The following is a 19,928-nucleotide window of genomic DNA, read 5'->3' as shown; positions in this document are numbered from 1 at the left end:
ATTAAATATTTCTAATTGAAATTCATTCAATAATCATGTCTCTTGTCATCTTAATGGCAGATAGATTTAGAAAATATTACAATACTTTACCAGTGGTTGCGAAGGGCTCAGATGTGGACACTGGGGGTGTTGTTACTTCTGTTGTTGTATCTGAAGTTGTTTTGGGATCAAGGCTTCCTGTTTTTAATATGATGAAGAGTTCAAAAAAACCATCAGTCATTTTAAACATAGGTATTGAGTGACTGGGATTTAAATTCACTGTAAAAACCTAATTTAACAGAATTTCTTTATTATTTTAAAATGCAGTGAAACATGTTACATTTCAGAAATAAACTGCAACTTTAAGTCTGCCGTGAAATAATAGGAAAATTTGTAATTTTACATTATCAAAAAAACTATGAGATTTAATGTTCTTCTGACACCCTAGTAGCCATAATATTAAAGCTTTTTTAGTTCTGCTACAATTAATTAAATATTGCTCATTGAAATTCATTCAATAATCATGTCTCTTGTCATTTAAATGGCAGATTTAGAAAATATTACAATACTTTACCAGTGGTTGCGAAGGGCTCAGATGTGGACAATGGGGATGTTTTTGCCTCTGTTGTTGTATCTGAAGTTGTTGTGGGAACAAGGCTTCCTGTTTCTAATATGAGGAGGAGTTTAAAAATACCATCAGTCATTTTAAAAACAGGTATTGAGTGACTGGGATTTAAATTCACTGTAAAAATCTAATTTAACAGAATTTCTTTATTATTTTAAAATGCAGTGAAGCATGTTAAATTACAGAAATAAACTGCAAATTTAAGTCTGGCGTGAAATAATAGGAAAATTTGTAATTTTAGATTATAAAAAAAACTATGTTATTTAATGTTCTTCTGACACCCTAGCAGCCATAATATTAAAGCTTTTTTAGTTCTGCTACAATTAATTAAATATTGCTCATTGAAATTCATTCAATAATCATGTCTCTTGTCATTTTAATGGCAGATTTAGAAAATATTACAATACTTTACCAGTGGTTGCGAAGGGCTCAGATGTGGACTCTGGGGATGTTGTTGCCTCTGTTGTTGTATCTGAAGTTGTTGTGGGATCAAGGCTTCCTGTTTCTAATATGATGAAGAGTTAAAAAATACCATCAGTCATTTTAAAAATAGGTTTTGAGTGACTGGGATTTAAATTCACTGTAAAAACCTAATTTAACAGAATTTCTTTATTATTTTAAAATGCAGTGAAACATGTTAAATTTCAGAAATAAACTGCAAATTTGAGTCTGGCGTGAAATAATAGGAAAATTTGTCATTTTACTTAACCAAATAAAAAGATGTTATTAAATGTTCTTCTGACACCCTAGCAGCCATAATATTAAAGCTTTTTACAGGATTTTTCATTTGCAAAATCCTGTCTGTTTTATCACATTTAAATCATGCATGTCAAGAAAATTCTACAACTTCACTAACATGTTTCAAAAAAGGTTTATAAATCCACATATAATGACAAATGATACTTGTTAGGAACTATAAACCCTCAGAGTCTCCCCTCAAATGTTGAACTCATAAAGATTTGCATTTTTTTGAAAGCAGTTACTAATGGTGAAATTGCACACCAAACTGGTCATCTGATTTGATTGTAACACAGTTCTGCTACAATTAACTAAATATTGATCATTGAAATTCATTCAATAAACATGTCTCTTGTCATCTTAATGCCAGATTTAGAAAAAATAACAATACTTTACCAGTGGTTGCGAAGGGCTCAGATGTGGACTCTGGGGATGTTGTTGCCTCTGTTGTTGTATCTGAAGTTGTTGTGGGAACAAGGCTTCCTGTTTCTAATATGATGAAGAGTTTAAAAATACTATCAGTCATTTTAAAAACAGGTATTGTTTAAATTCACTGTAAAAATCTAATTTAACAGAATTTCTTTATTATTTTAAAATGCAGTGAAGCATGTTAAATAAAAGAAATACACTGCAAATTTAAGTCTGGCGTGAAATAATAGGAAAATTTGTAATTTTACAAAAAAAAAAAAACTATGTAATTTAATGTTCTTCTGACACCCTAGCAGCCATAATATTAAAGCTTTTTAAAGGATTTTTCATTTGCAAAATCCTGTCTGTTTTATCACATTTAAATCATGCATGTCAAGAAAATTCTACAACTTCACTAATATGTATCAAAATACGTTTATAAATCCACATATAATGACAAATGATACTTGTTAGGAACTATAAACACTCAGAGTCTCCCCTCAAATGTTGAACTCATAAAGATTTGCATTTTTTTAAAGCAGTTACTAATGGTGAAATTGTACACCAAACTGGTCATCTGGTTTGCTTGTAACACAGTTCTGCTACAATTAATTTAATATTGCTCATTGAAATTCATTCAATAAACATGTCTCTTGTCATCTTAATGCCAGATTTAGAAAATATTACAATACTTTACCAGTGGTTGCGAAGGGCTCAGATGTGGACTCTGGGGATGTTGTTGCCTCTGTTGTTGTATCTGAAGTTGTTGTGGGATCAAGGCATCCTGTTTCTGATATGATGAAGAGTTAAAAAAAAAACATCAATCATTTTAAAAATAGGTATTGAGTGACTGGGATTTAAATTCACTGTAAAAATCTAATTGAACAGAATTTCTTTATTATTTTAAAATGCAGTGAAGCATGTTAAATTACAGAAATAAACTGCAAATTTAAGTCTGGCGTGAAATAATAGGAAAATTTGTAATTTTACATTATCAAAAAACTATGATATTAAATGTTCTTCTGACACCCTAGCAGCCATAATATTAAAGCTTTTTAAAGGATTTTTCATTTGCAAAATCCTGTCTGTTTTATCACATTTAAATCATGCATGTCAAGAAAATTCTACAACTTCACTAATATATTTCAAAAAACGTTTATAAATCCACATATAATGACAAAAGATACTTGTTAGGAACTATAAACCCTCAGAGTCTCCCCTCAAATGTTGAACTCATAAAGATTAGCATTTTTTTTAAAGCAGTTACTAATGTTGAAATTGTACACCAAACTGGTCATCTGGTTTGCTTGTAACACAGTTCTGCTACAATTAACTAAATATTGCTCATTGAAATTCATTCAATAAACATGTCTCTTGTCATCTTAATGACAGATTTAGAAAAAATTACAATACTTTACCAGTGGTTGCGAGGGGCTCAGATGTGGACTCTGGGGTTGTTGTTGCCTCTGTTGTTGTATCTGAAGTTGTTTTGGGATCAAGGCATCCTGTTTCTAATATGATGAAGAGTTAAAAAAAAAACATCAGTCATTTTAAAAACATGTATTGAGTGACTGGGATTTAAATTCACTGTAAAAATCTAATTTAACAGAATTTCTTTATTATTTTAAAATGCAGTGAAGCATGTTAAATAAAAGAAATAAACTGCAAATTTGAGTCTGGCGTGAAATAATAGGAAAATTTGTAATTTTACCAAAAAAAAAACTATGATATTTAATGTTCTTCTGACACCCTAGCAGCCATAATATTAAAGCTTTTTAAAGGATTTTTCATTTGCAAAATCCTGTCTGTTTTATCACATTTAAATCATGCATGTCAAGACAATTCTACAACTTCACTAATATGTATCAAAAAACGTTTATAAATCCACATATAATGACAAAAGATACTTGTTAGGAACTATAAACCCTCAGAGTCTCCCCTCAAATGTTGAACTCATAAAGATTAGCATTTTTTTTAAAGCAGGCACTAATGGTGAAATTGTACACCAAACTGGTCATCTGGTTTGCTTGTAACACAGTTCTGCTCATTGAAATTCATTCAATAAACATGTCTCTTGTCATCTTAATGGCAGATTTAGAAAAAATTACAATACTTTACCAGTGGTTGCGAAGGGCTCAGATGTGGACTCTGGGGTTGTTGTTGCCTCTGTTGTTGTATCTGAAGTTGTTGTGGGATCAAGGCTTCCTGTTTCTAATATGATGAAGAGTTTAAAAATACCATCAGTCATTTTAAAAACAGGTATTGTTTAAATTCACTGTAAAAATCTAATTTAACAGAATTTCTTTATTATTTTAAAATGCAGTGAAGCATGTTAAATAAAAGAAATACACTGCAAATTTAAGTCTGGCGTGAAATAATAGGAAAATTTGTAGTTTTACAAAAAAAAAAAAAATATGTAATTTAGTGTTCTTCTGACACCCTAGCAGCCATAATATTAAAGCTTTTTAAAGGATTTTTCATTTGCAAAATCCTGTCTTTTTTATCACATTTAAATCATGCATGTCAAGAAAATTCTACAACTTCACTAAAATGTATCAAAAAACGTTTATAAATCCACATATAATGACAAAAGATACTTGTTAGGAACTATAAACCCTCAGAGTCTCCCCTCAAATGTTGAACTCATAAAGATTAGCATTTTTTTTAAAGCGGTCACTAATGGTGAAATTGTACACCAAACTGGTCATCTGGTTTGCTTGTAACACAGTTCTGCTACAATTAACTAAATATTGATCATTGAAATTCATTCAATAAACATGTCTCTTGTCATCTTAATGGCAGATTTAGAAAATATTACAATACTTTACCAGTGGTTGCGAAGGGCTCAGATGTGGACACTGGGGATGTTGTTGCCTCTGTTGTTGTATCTGAAGTTGTTGTGGGATCAAGGCTTCCTGTTTCTAATATGATGAAGAGTTTAAAAATACCATTAGTCATTTTAAAAACAGGTACTGAGTAACTGGGATTTAAATTCACTGTAAAAATCTAATTTAACAGAATTTCTTTATTATTTTAAAATGCAGTGAAGCATGTTAAATTACAGAAATAAACTGCAAATTTAAGTCTGGCGTGAAATAATAGGAAAATTTGTAATTTTACATTATAAAAAAAACTATGTTATTTAATGTTCTTCTGACACCCTAGCAGCCATAATATTAAAGCTTTTTTAGTTCTGCTACAATTAATTAAATATTGCTCATTGAAATTCATTCATTAATCATGTCTCTTGTCATTTTAATGGCAGATTTAGAAAATATTACAATACTTTACCAGTGGTTGCGAAGGGCTCAGATGTGGACTCTGGGGATGTTGTTGCCTCTGTTGTTGTATCTGAAGTTGTTGTGGGATCAAGGCATCCTGTTTCTGATATGATGAAGAGTTAGAAAAAACCATCAGTCATTTTAAAAATAGGTATTGAGTGACTGGGATTTAAATTTACTGTAAAAATCTAATTTAACAGAATTTCTTTATTATTTTAAAATGCAGTGAAGCATGTTAAATTACAGAAATAAACTGCAAATTTAAGTCTGCCGTGAAATAATAGGAAAATTTGTAATTTTACCAAAAAAAAAACTATGATATTTAATGTTCTTCTGACAACCTAGCAGCCATAATATTAAAGCTTTTTAAAGGATTTTTCATTTGCAAAATCCTGTCTGTTTTATCACATTTAAATCATGCATGTCAAGACAATTCTACAACTTCACTAATATGTATCAAAAAACGTTTATAAATCCACATATAATGACAAAAGATACTTGTTAGGAACTATAAACCCTCAGAGTCTCCCCTCAAATGTTGAACTCATAAAGATTAGCATTTTTTTAAAGCAGTCACTAATGGTGAAATTGTACACCAAACTGGTCATCTGGTTTGCTTGTAACACAGTTCTGCTCATTGAAATTCATTCAATAAACATGTCTCTTGTCATCTTAATGGCAGATTTAGAAAAAATTACAATACTTTACCAGTGGTTGCGAAGGGCTCAGATGTGGACTCTGGGGTTGTTGTTGCCTCTGTTGTTGTATCTGAAGTTGTTGTGGGATCAAGGCTTCCTGTTTCTAATATGATGAAGAGTTTAAAAATACCATCAGTCATTTTAAAAACAGGTATTGTTTAAATTCACTGTAAAAATCTAATTTAACAGAATTTCTTTATTATTTTAAAATGCAGTGAAGCATGTTAAATAAAAGAAATACACTGCAAATTTAAGTCTGGCGTGAAATAATAGGAAAATTTGTAATTTTACAAAAAAAAAAAAAACTATGTAATTTAATTGTCACGGTGTCGTGCCGGATCGAGACAGACGAGAATGCAGGCATACAAAAAACGGGAAACTTTTAATCACTAACACAGACTGGTACACAAAACGCAAGACAATCAATAACTGACAATGGGAAAAACGGAAACACAGAGTATAAATAGTCTTTGATAACGAACAATGATGGCTGGCAGGTGCGGGAACAGCGTGATCACAAATGACGGACAGGTGCGGGATAGTGAATATAAGTCCATGGGGAAAAACCGGCAGGGAAACGGACGGGAGTGTTACAGTACACCCCCCTCCCCAAAGGCGCGTCCTCGCGCCAACGAAACACCAGGGAGGGGGGGTGGGCAGCTGAGAGACTCGTGCGGGACATACAGACTAGTACGGGACAGGGAGTCTCTCAGCTGGCTTCCCCCTGGCTTGGGGTCAGGAGGCTTGGGCTCGGGCTGTGGGTCCGGAGGCTTGGGCTCGGGCTGAGGGTCCGGAGGCTTGGGCTCGGGCTGAGGGTCCGGAGGCTTGGGCTCGGGCTGAGGGTCCGGAGGCTTGGGCTCGGGCTGAGGGTCCGGAGGCTTGGGTTCGGGCTGGGGGTCCGGAGGCTTGGGCTCGGGCTGAGGGTCCGGAGGCTTGGGCTCGGGCTGAGGGTCCGGAGGCTTGGGCTCGGGCTGAGGGTCCGGAGGCTTGGGCTCGGGCTGAGGGTCCGGAGGCTTGGGCTCGGGCTGAGGGTCCGGAGGATTGAGTTCGGGCTGAGGGTCCGGAGGCTTGGGCTCTGGGCTATCCGGGGCCATGGAACGACTGGTGGGTGCCGGGCTCCCCGGATAGGCAATGTGCACCCCCCCAAAAAACATTTGGGTTGGCCCCTGGGGTTCCTTGGGCTCTGGAGAGGGCTCGGGCACGGGTTCGGAGGCCTGGTGAGGCTCGGGCACGGGTACGGAGGCCTGGTGAGGCTCGGGCACGGGTACGGAGGCCTGGTGAGGCTCGGGCACGGGTACGGAGGCCTGGTGAGGCTCGGGCACGGGTACGGAGGCCTGGTGAGGCGCTGGCACGGGTGTGCTTCGGGGCGCTGGCACGGGAGTGCTTCGGGGCGCTGGCACGGGAGTGCTTCGGGGCGCTGGCACGGGAGTGCTTCGGGGCGCTGGCACGGGAGTGCTTCGGGGCGCTGGCACGGGGGTGCATCGGGGCGCTGGCACGGGGGTGCATCGGGGCGCTGGCACGGGGGTGCATCGGGGCGCTGGCTCGGAACACCAGAGGGAATCCAACTCCCGGAGTGCCTCTGGTGCGATCAGGACCGGTAGCTGTGCCTGGGAAGGCCGGGGATTTTGACCCTCACGGCCTTCCATATTCCGCTGCTGCGTAATCTCAGGAGCGCACTCGCGCTGCTTGCGCTGTAGTGCCCGCCGACGTGGATGGCGCCGACGGGACTTCGTGGAGGAGTGAGGCGCGGTCCCGGAGTGAGTCAGAACAACCCCCACGCGGATGACCGGTACCGGACGCGAACCGCTCAAGCCACCGTCCAGCTCCCCAACGCGGTCCACGGATTCCTCCCCCGGGAGAACCTGATTGATCAACTCCTCCAGGGGAAGGTCGTCCGCGTACGGGAGCAGAACGGCGGCGAGCAGGTCGTCGTCCAGACCGGTCAAAAACACACGGTTAAGTGTGGGATTGTCCCAACCCACCCGGTAACACACCTCAACAAACTCCTCCACATACCTCTCCAGTGGCCGTCCGTCTTGAAGAAGACCCACGAGCTGGTCCACTGGAGAGACGTAGATGTAATCCATACTGGGTCAGTTATTCTGTCACGGTGTCGTGCCGGATCGAGACAGACGAGAATGCAGGCATACAAAAAACGGGAAACTTTTAATCACTAACACAGACTGGTACACAAAACGCAAGACAATCAATAACTGACAATGGGAAAAAACGGAAACACAGAGTATAAATAGTCTTTGATAACGAACAATGATGGCTGGCAGGTGCGGGAACAGCGTGATCACAAATGACGGACAGGTGCGGGATAGTGAATATAAGTCCATGGGGAAAAACCGGCAGGGAAACGGACGGGAGTGTTACATTAATGTTCTTCTGACACCCTAGCAGCCATAATATTAAAGCTTTTTAAAGGATTTTTCATTTGCAAAATCCTGTCTGTTTTATCACATTTAAATCATGCATGTCAAGAAAATTCTACAACTTCACTAATATATTTCAAAAAACGTTTATAAATCCACATATAATGACAAAAGATACTTGTTAGGAACTATAAACCCTCAGAGTCTCCCCTCAAATGTTGAACTCATAAAGATTAGCATTTTTTTTAAAGCGGTCACTAATGGTGAAATTGTACACCAAACTGGTCATCTGGTTTGCTTGTAACACAGTTCTGCTACAATTAACTAAATATTGCTCATTGAAATTCATTCAATAAACATGTCTCTTGTCATCTCAATGGCAGATTTAGAAAAAATTACAATACTTTACCAGTGGTTGCGAAGGGCTCAGATGTGGACTCTGGGGTTGTTGTTGCCTCTGTTGTTGTATCTGAAGTTGTTTTGGGATCAAGGCATTCTGTTTCTAATATGAGGAAGAGTTTAAAAATACCATCAGTCATTTTAAAAACATGTATTGAGTGACTGGGATTTAAATTCACTGTAAAAATCTAATTTAACAGAATTTCTTTATTATTTTAAAATGCAGTGAAGCATGTTAAATAAAAGAAATAAACTGCAAATTTAAGTCTGGCGTGAAATAATAGGAAAATTTGTAATTTTACATTATCAAAAAACTATGATATTTAATGTTCTTCTGACAACCTAGCATCCATAATATTAAAGCTTTTTAAAGGATTTTTCATTTGCAAAATCCTGTCTGTTTTATCACATTTAAATCATGCTTGTCAAGACAATTCTACAACTTCACTAAAATGTATCAAAAAACGTTTATAAATCCACATATAATGACAAAAGATACTTGTTAGGAACTATAAACCTTCAGAGTCTCCCCTCAAATGTTGAACTCATAAAGATTTGCATTTTTTTAAAGCAGTCACTAATGGTGAAATTGTACACCAAACTGGTCATCTGGTTTGCTTGTAACACAGTTCTGCTACAATTATCTAAATATTGATCATTGAAATTCATTCAATAAACATGTCTCTTGTCATCTTAATGGCAGATTTAGAAAAAATTACAATACTTTACCAGTGGTTGCGAAGGGCTCAGATGTGGACTCTGGGGTTGTTGTTGCCTCTGTTGTTGTATCTGAAGTTGTTGTGGGATCTAGGCTTCCTGTTTCTAATATGAGGAAGAGTTTAAAAATATCATCAGTCATTTTAAAAACAGGTATTGAGTAAATGGGATTTAAATTCACTGTAAAAATCTAATTGAACAGAATTTCTTTATTATTTTAAAATGCAGTGAAGCATGTTAAATTACAGAAATAAACTGCAAATTTAAGTCTGGCATGAAATAATAGGAAAATTTGTAATTTTACATTATAAAAAAAACTATGTTATTTAATGTTCTTCTGACACCCTAGCAGCCATAATATTAAAGCTTTTTTAGTTCTGCTACAATTAATTAAATATTGCTCATTGAAATTCATTCATTAATCATTTCTCTTGTCATTTTAATGGCAGATTTAGAAAAAATTACAATACTTTACCAGTGGTTGCGAAGGGCTCAGATGTGGACTCTGGAATTGTTGTTGCCTCTGTTGTTGTATCTGAAGTTGTTTTGGGATCAAGGCATTCTGTTTCTAATATGAGGAAGAGTTTAAAAATACCATCAGTCATTTTAAAAACATGTATTGAGTGACTGGGATTTAAATTCACTGTAAAAATCTAATTTAACAGAATTTCTTTATTATTTTAAAATGCAGTGAAGCATGTTAAATAAAAGAAATAAACTGCAAATTTAAGTCTGGCGTGAAATAATAGGAAAATTTGTAATTTTACATTATCAAAAAACTATGATATTTAATGTTCTTCTGACAACCTAGCATCCATAATATTAAAGCTTTTTAAAGGATTTTTCATTTGCAAAATCCTGTCTGTTTTATCACATTTAAATCATGCTTGTCAAGACAATTCTACAACTTCACTAAAATGTATCAAAAAACGTTTATAAATCCACATATAATGACAAAAGATACTTGTTAGGAACTATAAACCTTCAGAGTCTCCCCTCAAATGTTGAACTCATAAAGATTTGCATTTTTTTAAAGCAGTCACTAATGGTGAAATTGTACACCAAACTGGTCATCTGGTTTGCTTGTAACACAGTTCTGCTACAATTATCTAAATATTGATCATTGAAATTCATTCAATAAACATGTCTCTTGTCATCTTAATGGCAGATTTAGAAAAAATTACAATACTTTACCAGTGGTTGCGAAGGGCTCAGATGTGGACTCTGGGGATGTTGTTGCCTCTGTTGTTGTATCTGAAGTTGTTGTGGGATCTAGGCTTCCTGTTTCTAATATGAGGAAGAGTTTAAAAATATCATCAGTCATTTTAAAAACAGGTATTGAGTAAATGGGATTTAAATTCACTGTAAAAATCTAATTGAACAGAATTTCTTTATTATTTTAAAATGCAGTGAAGCATGTTAAATTACAGAAATAAACTGCAAATTTAAGTCTGGCATGAAATAATAGGAAAATTTGTAATTTTACATTATAAAAAAAACTATGTTATTTAATGTTCTTCTGACACCCTAGCAGCCATAATATTAAAGCTTTTTTAGTTCTGCTACAATTAATTAAATATTGCTCATTGAAATTCATTCATTAATCATTTCTCTTGTCATTTTAATGGCAGATTTAGAAAAAATTACAATACTTTACCAGTGGTTGCGAAGGGCTCAGATGTGGACTCTGGAATTGTTGTTGCCTCTGTTGTTGTATCTGAAGTTGTTTTGGGATCAAGGATTCCTGTTTCTAATATGATGAAGAGTTTAAAAATATCATCAGTCATTTTAAAAACAGGTATTGAGTGACTGGGATTTAAGTTCACTGTAAAAATCTAATTGAACAGAATTTCTTTATTATTTTAAAATGCAGTGAAGCATGTTAAATTACAGAAATAAACTGCAAATTTAAGTCTGGCGTGGAATAATAGGAAAATTTGTAATTTCACATTATCAAAAAACTATGATATTTAATGTTCTTCTGACACCCTAGCAGCCATAATATTAAAGCTTTTTAAAGGATTTTTCATTTGCAAAATCCTGTCTGTTTTATCAATTTAAATCATGCATGTCAAGAAAATTCTACAACTTCACTAATATGTTTAAAAAAACGTTTATAAATCCACATATAATGACAAATGATACTTGTTAGGAACTATAAACCTTCAGAGTCTCCCCTCAAATGTTGAACTCATAAAGATTTGCATTTTTTTAAAGCAGTCACTAATGGTGAAATTGTACACCAAACTGGTCATCTGGTTTGCTTGTAACACAGTTCTGCTACAATTATCTAAATATTGATCATTGAAATTCATTCAATAAACATGTCTCTTGTCATCTTAATGGCAGATTTAGAAAAAATTACAATACTTTACCAGTGGTTGCGAAGGGCTCAGATGTGGACTCTGGGGTTGTTGTTGCCTCTGTTGTTGTATCTGAAGTTGTTGTGGGATCTAGGCTTCCTGTTTCTAATATGAGGAAGAGTTTAAAAATATCATCAGTCATTTTAAAAACAGGTATTGAGTAAATGGGATTTAAATTCACTGTAAAAATCTAATTGAACAGAATTTCTTTATTATTTTAAAATGCAGTGAAGCATGTTAAATTACAGAAATAAACTGCAAATTTAAGTCTGGCATGAAATAATAGGAAAATTTGTAATTTTACATTATAAAAAAAACTATGTTATTTAATGTTCTTCTGACACCCTAGCAGCCATAATATTAAAGCTTTTTTAGTTCTGCTACAATTAATTAAATATTGCTCATTGAAATTCATTCATTAATCATTTCTCTTGTCATTTTAATGGCAGATTTAGAAAAAATTACAATACTTTACCAGTGGTTGCGAAGGGCTCAGATGTGGACTCTGGAATTGTTGTTGCCTCTGTTGTTGTATCTGAAGTTGTTTTGGGATCAAGGCATTCTGTTTCTAATATGAGGAAGAGTTTAAAAATACCATCAGTCATTTTAAAAACATGTATTGAGTGACTGGGATTTAAATTCACTGTAAAAATCTAATTTAACAGAATTTCTTTATTATTTTAAAATGCAGTGAAGCATGTTAAATAAAAGAAATAAACTGCAAATTTAAGTCTGGCGTGAAATAATAGGAAAATTTGTAATTTTACATTATCAAAAAACTATGATATTTAATGTTCTTCTGACAACCTAGCATCCATAATATTAAAGCTTTTTAAAGGATTTTTCATTTGCAAAATCCTGTCTGTTTTATCACATTTAAATCATGCTTGTCAAGACAATTCTACAACTTCACTAAAATGTATCAAAAAACGTTTATAAATCCACATATAATGACAAAAGATACTTGTTAGGAACTATAAACCTTCAGAGTCTCCCCTCAAATGTTGAACTCATAAAGATTTGCATTTTTTTAAAGCAGTCACTAATGGTGAAATTGTACACCAAACTGGTCATCTGGTTTGCTTGTAACACAGTTCTGCTACAATTATCTAAATATTGATCATTGAAATTCATTCAATAAACATGTCTCTTGTCATCTTAATGGCAGATTTAGAAAAAATTACAATACTTTACCAGTGGTTGCGAAGGGCTCAGATGTGGACTCTGGGGTTGTTGTTGCCTCTGTTGTTGTATCTGAAGTTGTTGTGGGATCTAGGCTTCCTGTTTCTAATATGAGGAAGAGTTTAAAAATATCATCAGTCATTTTAAAAACAGGTATTGAGTAAATGGGATTTAAATTCACTGTAAAAATCTAATTGAACAGAATTTCTTTATTATTTTAAAATGCAGTGAAGCATGTTAAATTACAGAAATAAACTGCAAATTTAAGTCTGGCATGAAATAATAGGAAAATTTGTAATTTTACATTATAAAAAAAACTATGTTATTTAATGTTCTTCTGACACCCTAGCAGCCATAATATTAAAGCTTTTTTAGTTCTGCTACAATTAATTAAATATTGCTCATTGAAATTCATTCATTAATCATTTCTCTTGTCATTTTAATGGCAGATTTAGAAAAAATTACAATACTTTACCAGTGGTTGCGAAGGGCTCAGATGTGGACTCTGGAATTGTTGTTGCCTCTGTTGTTGTATCTGAAGTTGTTTTGGGATCAAGGATTCCTGTTTCTAATATGATGAAGAGTTTAAAAATATCATCAGTCATTTTAAAAACAGGTATTGAGTGACTGGGATTTAAGTTCACTGTAAAAATCTAATTGAACAGAATTTCTTTATTATTTTAAAATGCAGTGAAGCATGTTAAATTACAGAAATAAACTGCAAATTTAAGTCTGGCGTGGAATAATAGGAAAATTTGTAATTTCACATTATCAAAAAACTATGATATTTAATGTTCTTCTGACACCCTAGCAGCCATAATATTAAAGCTTTTTAAAGGATTTTTCATTTGCAAAATCCTGTCTGTTTTATCAATTTAAATCATGCATGTCAAGAAAATTCTACAACTTCACTAATATGTTTAAAAAAACGTTTATAAATCCACATATAATGACAAATGATACTTGTTAGGAACTATAAACCTTCAGAGTCTCCCCTCAAATGTTGAACTCATAAATATTTGCATTTTTTTGAAAGCAGTTACTAATGATGAAATTGTACACCAAACTGGTCATCTGGTTTGCTTGTAACACAGTTCTGCTACAATTAACTAAATATTGATCATTGAAATTCATTCAATAAACATGTCTCTTGTCATCTTAATGGCAGATTTAGAAAATATTAAAATACTTTACCAGTGGTTGCGAAGGGCTCAGATGTGGACACTGGGGATGTTGTTGCCTCTGTTGTTGTCTCTGAAGTTGTTGTGGGATCAAGGCTTCCAGTTTCTAATATGATGAAGAGTTTAAAAATACCATCAGTCATTTTAAAAACATGTATTGAGTGACTGGGATTTAAATTCACTGTAAAAACCTAATTTAACAGAATTTCTTTTTTATTTTAAAATGCAGTGAAACATGTTAAATTTCAGAAATAAACTGCAAATTTAAGTCTGGCGTGAAATAATAGGAATATTTGTAATTTTACATTATCAAAAAAACTATGATATTTAATGTTCTTCTGACACCCTAGCAGCCATAATATTAAAGCTTTTTACAGGATTTTTCATTTGCAAAATCCTGTCTGTTTTATCACAATTAAATCATGCATGTCAAGAAAATTCTACAACTTCACTAATATGTATCAAAAAACGTTTATAAATCCACATATAATGACAAATGATACTTGTTAGGAACTATAAAACCTCAGAGTCTCCCCTCAAATGTTGAACTCATAAAAATTTGCATTTTTTTAAAACAGTCACTAATGGTGAAATTTTACACCAAACTGGTCATCTGGTTTGCTTGTAACACAGTTCTGCTACAATTAACTAAATATTGATCATTGAAATTCATTCAATAAACATGTCTCTTGTCATCTTAATGGCAGATTTAGAAAATATTACAATACTTTACCAGTGGTTGCGAAGGGCTCAGATGTGGACTCTGGGGTTGTTGTTGCCTCTGTTGTTGTATCTGAAGTTGTTGTGGTATCAAGGCTTCCTGTTTCTAATATGAGGAAGAGTTTAAAAATATCATCAGTCATTTTAAAAACAGGTATTGAGTGACTGGGATTTAAATTCACTGTAAAAATCTAATTGAACAGAATTTCTTTATTATTTTAAAATGCAGTGAAGCATGTTAAATAAAAGAAATAAACTGCAAATTTAAGTCTGGCGTGAAATAATAGGAAAATTTGTAATTTAAAAAAAAAACTATGATATTTAATGTTCTTCTGACACCCTAGCAGCCATAATATTAAAGCTTTTTAAAGGATTTTTCATTTGCAAAATCCTGTCTGTTTTATCACAATTAAATCATGCATGTCAAGAAAATTCTACAACTTCACTAATATGTATCAAAAAACGTTTATAAATCCACATATAATGACAATTGATACTTGTTAGAAACTATAAACCCTCAGAGTCTCCCCTCAAATGTTGAACTCATAAAGATTTGCATTTTTTTAAAGCAGTCACTAATGGTGAAATTGTACAACAAACTGGTCATCTGGTTTGCTTGTAACACAGTTCTGCTACAATTAACTAAATATTGATCATTGAAATTCATTCAATAAACATGTCTCTTGTCATCTTAATGGCAGATTTAGAAAATATTACAATACTTTACCAGTGGTTGCGAAGGGCTCAGATGTGGACTCTGGGGTTGTTGTTGCCTCTGTTGTTGTATCTGAAGTTGTTGTGGGATCAAGGCTTCCTGTTTCTAATATGAGGAAGAGTTAAAAAAAAAAATCATCAGTCATTTTAAAAACAGGTATTGAGTGACTGGGATTTAAATTCACTGTAAAACTCTAATTGAACAGAATTTCTTTATTATTTTAAAATGCAGTGAAGCATGTTAAGGTACAGAAATAAACTGCAAATTTAAGTCTGAAATAATAGGAAAATTTGTAATTTTACATTATAAAAAAACTATGTTATTTAATGTTCTTCTGACACCCTAGCAGCCATAATATTAAAGCTTTTTCAGTTCTGCTACAATTAATTAAATATTGCTCATTGAAATTCAATCAATAAACATGTCTCTTGTCATCTTAATGGCAGATTTAGAAAATATTACAATACTTTACCAGTGGTTGCGAAGGGCTCAGATGTGGACTCTGGGGTTGTTGTTGCCTCTGTTGTTGTATCTGAAGTTGTTGTGTGATCAAGGATTCCTGTTTCTAATATGAGGAAGAGTTTAAAAATATCATCAGTCATTTTAAAAACAGGTATTGAGTGACTGGGATTTAAATTCACTGTAAAAATCTAATTGAACAGAATTTCTTTTTTATTTTAAAATGCAGTGAGGCAGGTTAAATAACATAAATAAACTGCAAATTTAAGTCTGGCGTGAAATAATAGGAAAATTTGTAATTTTACATTATAAAAAAAACTATGTTATTTAATGTTCTTCTGACACCCTAGCAGCCATAATATTAAAGCTTTTTTAGTTCTGCTACAATTAATTAAATATTGCTCATTAAAATTCATTCAATAATCATGTCTCTTGTCATTTAAATGGCAGATTTAGAAAATATTACAATACTTTACCAGTGGTTGCGAAGGGCTCAGATGTGGACTCTGGGGATGTTGTTGCCTCTGTTGTTGTATCTGAAGTTGTTGTGGGATCAAGGCTTCCTGTTTCTGATATGATGAAGAGTTAAAAAATACCATCAGTCATTTTAAAAATAGGTTTTGAGTGACTGGGATTTAAATTCACTATAAAAACCTAATTTAACAGAATTTCTTTTTTATTTTAAAATGCAGATAAACATGTTAAATTTCAGAAATAAACTGCAAATTTAAGTCTGGCGTGAAATAATAGGAAGATTTGTAATTTTACATTTTAAAAAAACTATGTAATTTAATGCTCTTCTGACACCCTAGCAGCCATTATATTAAAGCTTTTTAAAGGATTTTTCTTTTGCAAAATCCTGTCTGTTTTATCACATTTAAATCATGCATGTCAAGAAAATTCTACAACTTCACTAATAGGTTTCAAAAAACGTTTATAAATCCACATTTAATGACAAATGATACTTGTTAGGAACTATAAACCCTCAGAGTCTCCCCTCAAATGTTGAACTCATAAAGATTTGCATTTTTTTGAAGCAGTCACTAATGGTGAAATTGTACACCAAACTGGTCATCTGGTTTGCTTGTAACACAGTTCTGCTACAATTAATTAAATATTGCTCATTGAAATTCATTCAATAAACATGTCTCTTGTCATCTTAATGGCAGATTTAGAAAATATTACAATACTTTACCAGTGGTTGCGAAGGGCTCAGATGTGGACTCTGGGGATGTTGTTGCCTCTGTTGTTGTATCTGAAGTTGTTGTGGGATCAAGGCTTCCTGTTTCTAATATGATGAAGAGTTAAAAAATACCATCAGTCATTTTAAAAATAGGTTTTGAGTGACTGGGATTTAAATTCACTGTAAAAATCTAATTGAACAGAATTTATTAATTATTATAAAATGCAGTTAGGCATGTTAAATAACAGAAATAAACTGCAAATTTAAGTCTGGCGTGAAATAATAGGAAAATTTGTAATTTTACATTATCAAAAAAACTATGTTATTTAATGTTCTTCTGACACCCTAGCAGCCATAATATTCAAGCTTTTTTTTAGTTCTGCTACAATTAATTAAATATTGCTCATTGAAATTCATTCAATAAACATGTCTCTTGTCATCTTAATGGCAGATTTAGAAAATATTAAAATACTTTACCAGTGGTTGCGAAGGGCTCAGATGTGGACACTGGGGATGTTGTTGCCTCTGTTGTTGTATCTGAAGTTGTTGTGGGATCAAGGCTTCCTGTTTCTAATATGATGAAGAGTTAAAAAATACCATCAGTCATTTTAAAAATAGGTTTTGAGTGACTGGGATTTAAATTCACTATAAAAACCTAATTTAACAGAATTTCTTTTTTATTTTAAAATGAAGTGAAACATGTTAAATTTCAGAAATAAACTGCAAATTTAAGTCTGGCGTGAAATAATAGGAAAATTTGTACTTTTACATTATCAAAAAAAATACTATGATATTTAATGTTCTTCTGACACCCTAGCAGCCATAATATTAAAGCTTTTTACAGGATTTTTCATTTGCAAAATCCTGTCTGTTTTATCACATTTAAATCATGCATGTCAAGAAAATTCTACAACTTCACTAATATGTATCAAAAAACTTTATAAATCCACATATAATGACAATTGATACTTGTTAGGAACTATAAACCCTCAGAGTCTCCCCTCAAATGTTGAACTCATAAAAATTTGCATTTTTTTAAAGCAGTCACTAATGGTGAAATTGTACACCAAACTGGTCATCTGGTTTGCTTGTAACACAGTTCTGCTACAATTAACTAAATATTGATCATTGAAATTCATTCAATAAACACGTCTCTTGTCATCTTAATGGCAGATTTAGAAAATAATACAATAATTTACCAGTGGTTGCGAAGGGCTCAGATGTGGACTCTGGGGTTGTTGTTGCCTCTGTTGTTGTATCTGAAGTTGTTGTGTGATCAAGGATTCCTGTTTCTAATATGAGGAAGAGTTTAAAAATATCATCAGTCATTTTAAAAATAGGTTTTGAGTGACTGGGATTTAAATTCACTGTAAAAATCTAATTGAACAGAATTTCTTTTTTATTTTAAAATGCAGTGAGGCAGGTTAAATAACATAAATAAACTGCAAATTTAAGTCTGGCGTGAAATAATAGGAAAATTTGTAATTTTACATTATAAAAAAAACTATGTTATTTAATGTTCTTCTGACACCCTAGCAGCCATAATATTAAAGCTTTTTTAGTTCTGCTACAATTAATTAAATATTGCTCATTGAAATTCATTCAATAATCATGTCTCTTGTCATTTAAATGGCAGATTTAGAAAATATTACAATACTTTACCAGTGGTTGCGAAGGGCTCAGATGTGGACTCTGGGGATGTTGTTGCCTCTGTTGTTGTATCTGAAGTTGTTGTGGGATCAAGGCTTCCTGTTTCTGATATGATGAAGAGTTAAAAAATACCATCAGTCATTTTAAAAATAGGTTTTGAGTGACTGGGATTTAAATTCACTATAAAAACCTAATTTAACAGAATTTCTTTTTTATTTTAAAATGAAGTGAAACATGTTAAATTTCAGAAATAAACTGCAAATTTAAGTCTGGCATGAAATAATAGGAAAATTTGGAATTTTACATTATCAAAAAAAATACTATGATATTTAATGTTCTTCTGACACCCTAGCAGCCATAATATTAAAGCTTTTTACAGGATTTTTCATTTGCAAAATCCTGTCTTTTTTATCACAATTAAATCATGCATGTCAAGAAAATTCTACAACTTCACTAATATGTATCAAAAAATGTTTATAAATCCACATATAATGACAAATGATACTTGTTAGGAACTATAAACCCTCAGAGTCTCCCCTCAAATGTTGAACTCATAAAAATTTGCATTTTTTTAAAGCAGTCACTAATGGTGAAATTGTACACCAAACTGGTCATCTGGTTTGCTTGTAACACAGTTCTGCTAAAATTAACTAAATATTGATCATTGAAATTCATTCAATAAACATGTCTCTTGTCATCTTAATGGCAGATTTAGAAAATATTACAATACTTTACCAGTGGTTGCGAAGGGCTCAGATGTGGACTCTGGGGTTGTTGTTGCCTTTGTTGTTGTATCTGAAGTTGTTGTGGGATCAAGGCTTCCTGTTTCTAATATGAGGAAGAGTTTAAAAATATCATCAGTCATTTTAAAAACAGGTATTGAGTGACTGGGATTAAAATTCACTGTAAAACTCTAATTGAACAGAATTTCTTTATTATTTTAAAATGCAGTGAAGCATGTTAAAGTACAGAAATAAACTGCAAATTTAAGTCTGGCGTGAAATAATAGGAAAATTTGTAATTTTACATTATCAAAAAACTATGATATTTAATGTTCTTCTGACACCCTAGCAGCCATAATATTAAAGCTTTTTTTTAGTTCTGCTACAATTAATTAAATATTGCTCATTGAAATTCATTCAATAAACATGTCTCTTGTCATCTTAATGGCAGATTTAGAAAATATTACAATACTTTACCAATGGTTGCGAAGGGCTCAGATGTGGACTCTGGGGATGTTGTTGCCTCTGTT

This window comes from Barbatula barbatula (assembly GCF_947034865.1).
Source record: "Barbatula barbatula genome assembly, chromosome: 16".
Classification (NCBI taxonomy): domain Eukaryota; kingdom Metazoa; phylum Chordata; class Actinopteri; order Cypriniformes; family Nemacheilidae; genus Barbatula; species Barbatula barbatula.
Note: the sequence above shows the minus strand (reverse complement) of the source record.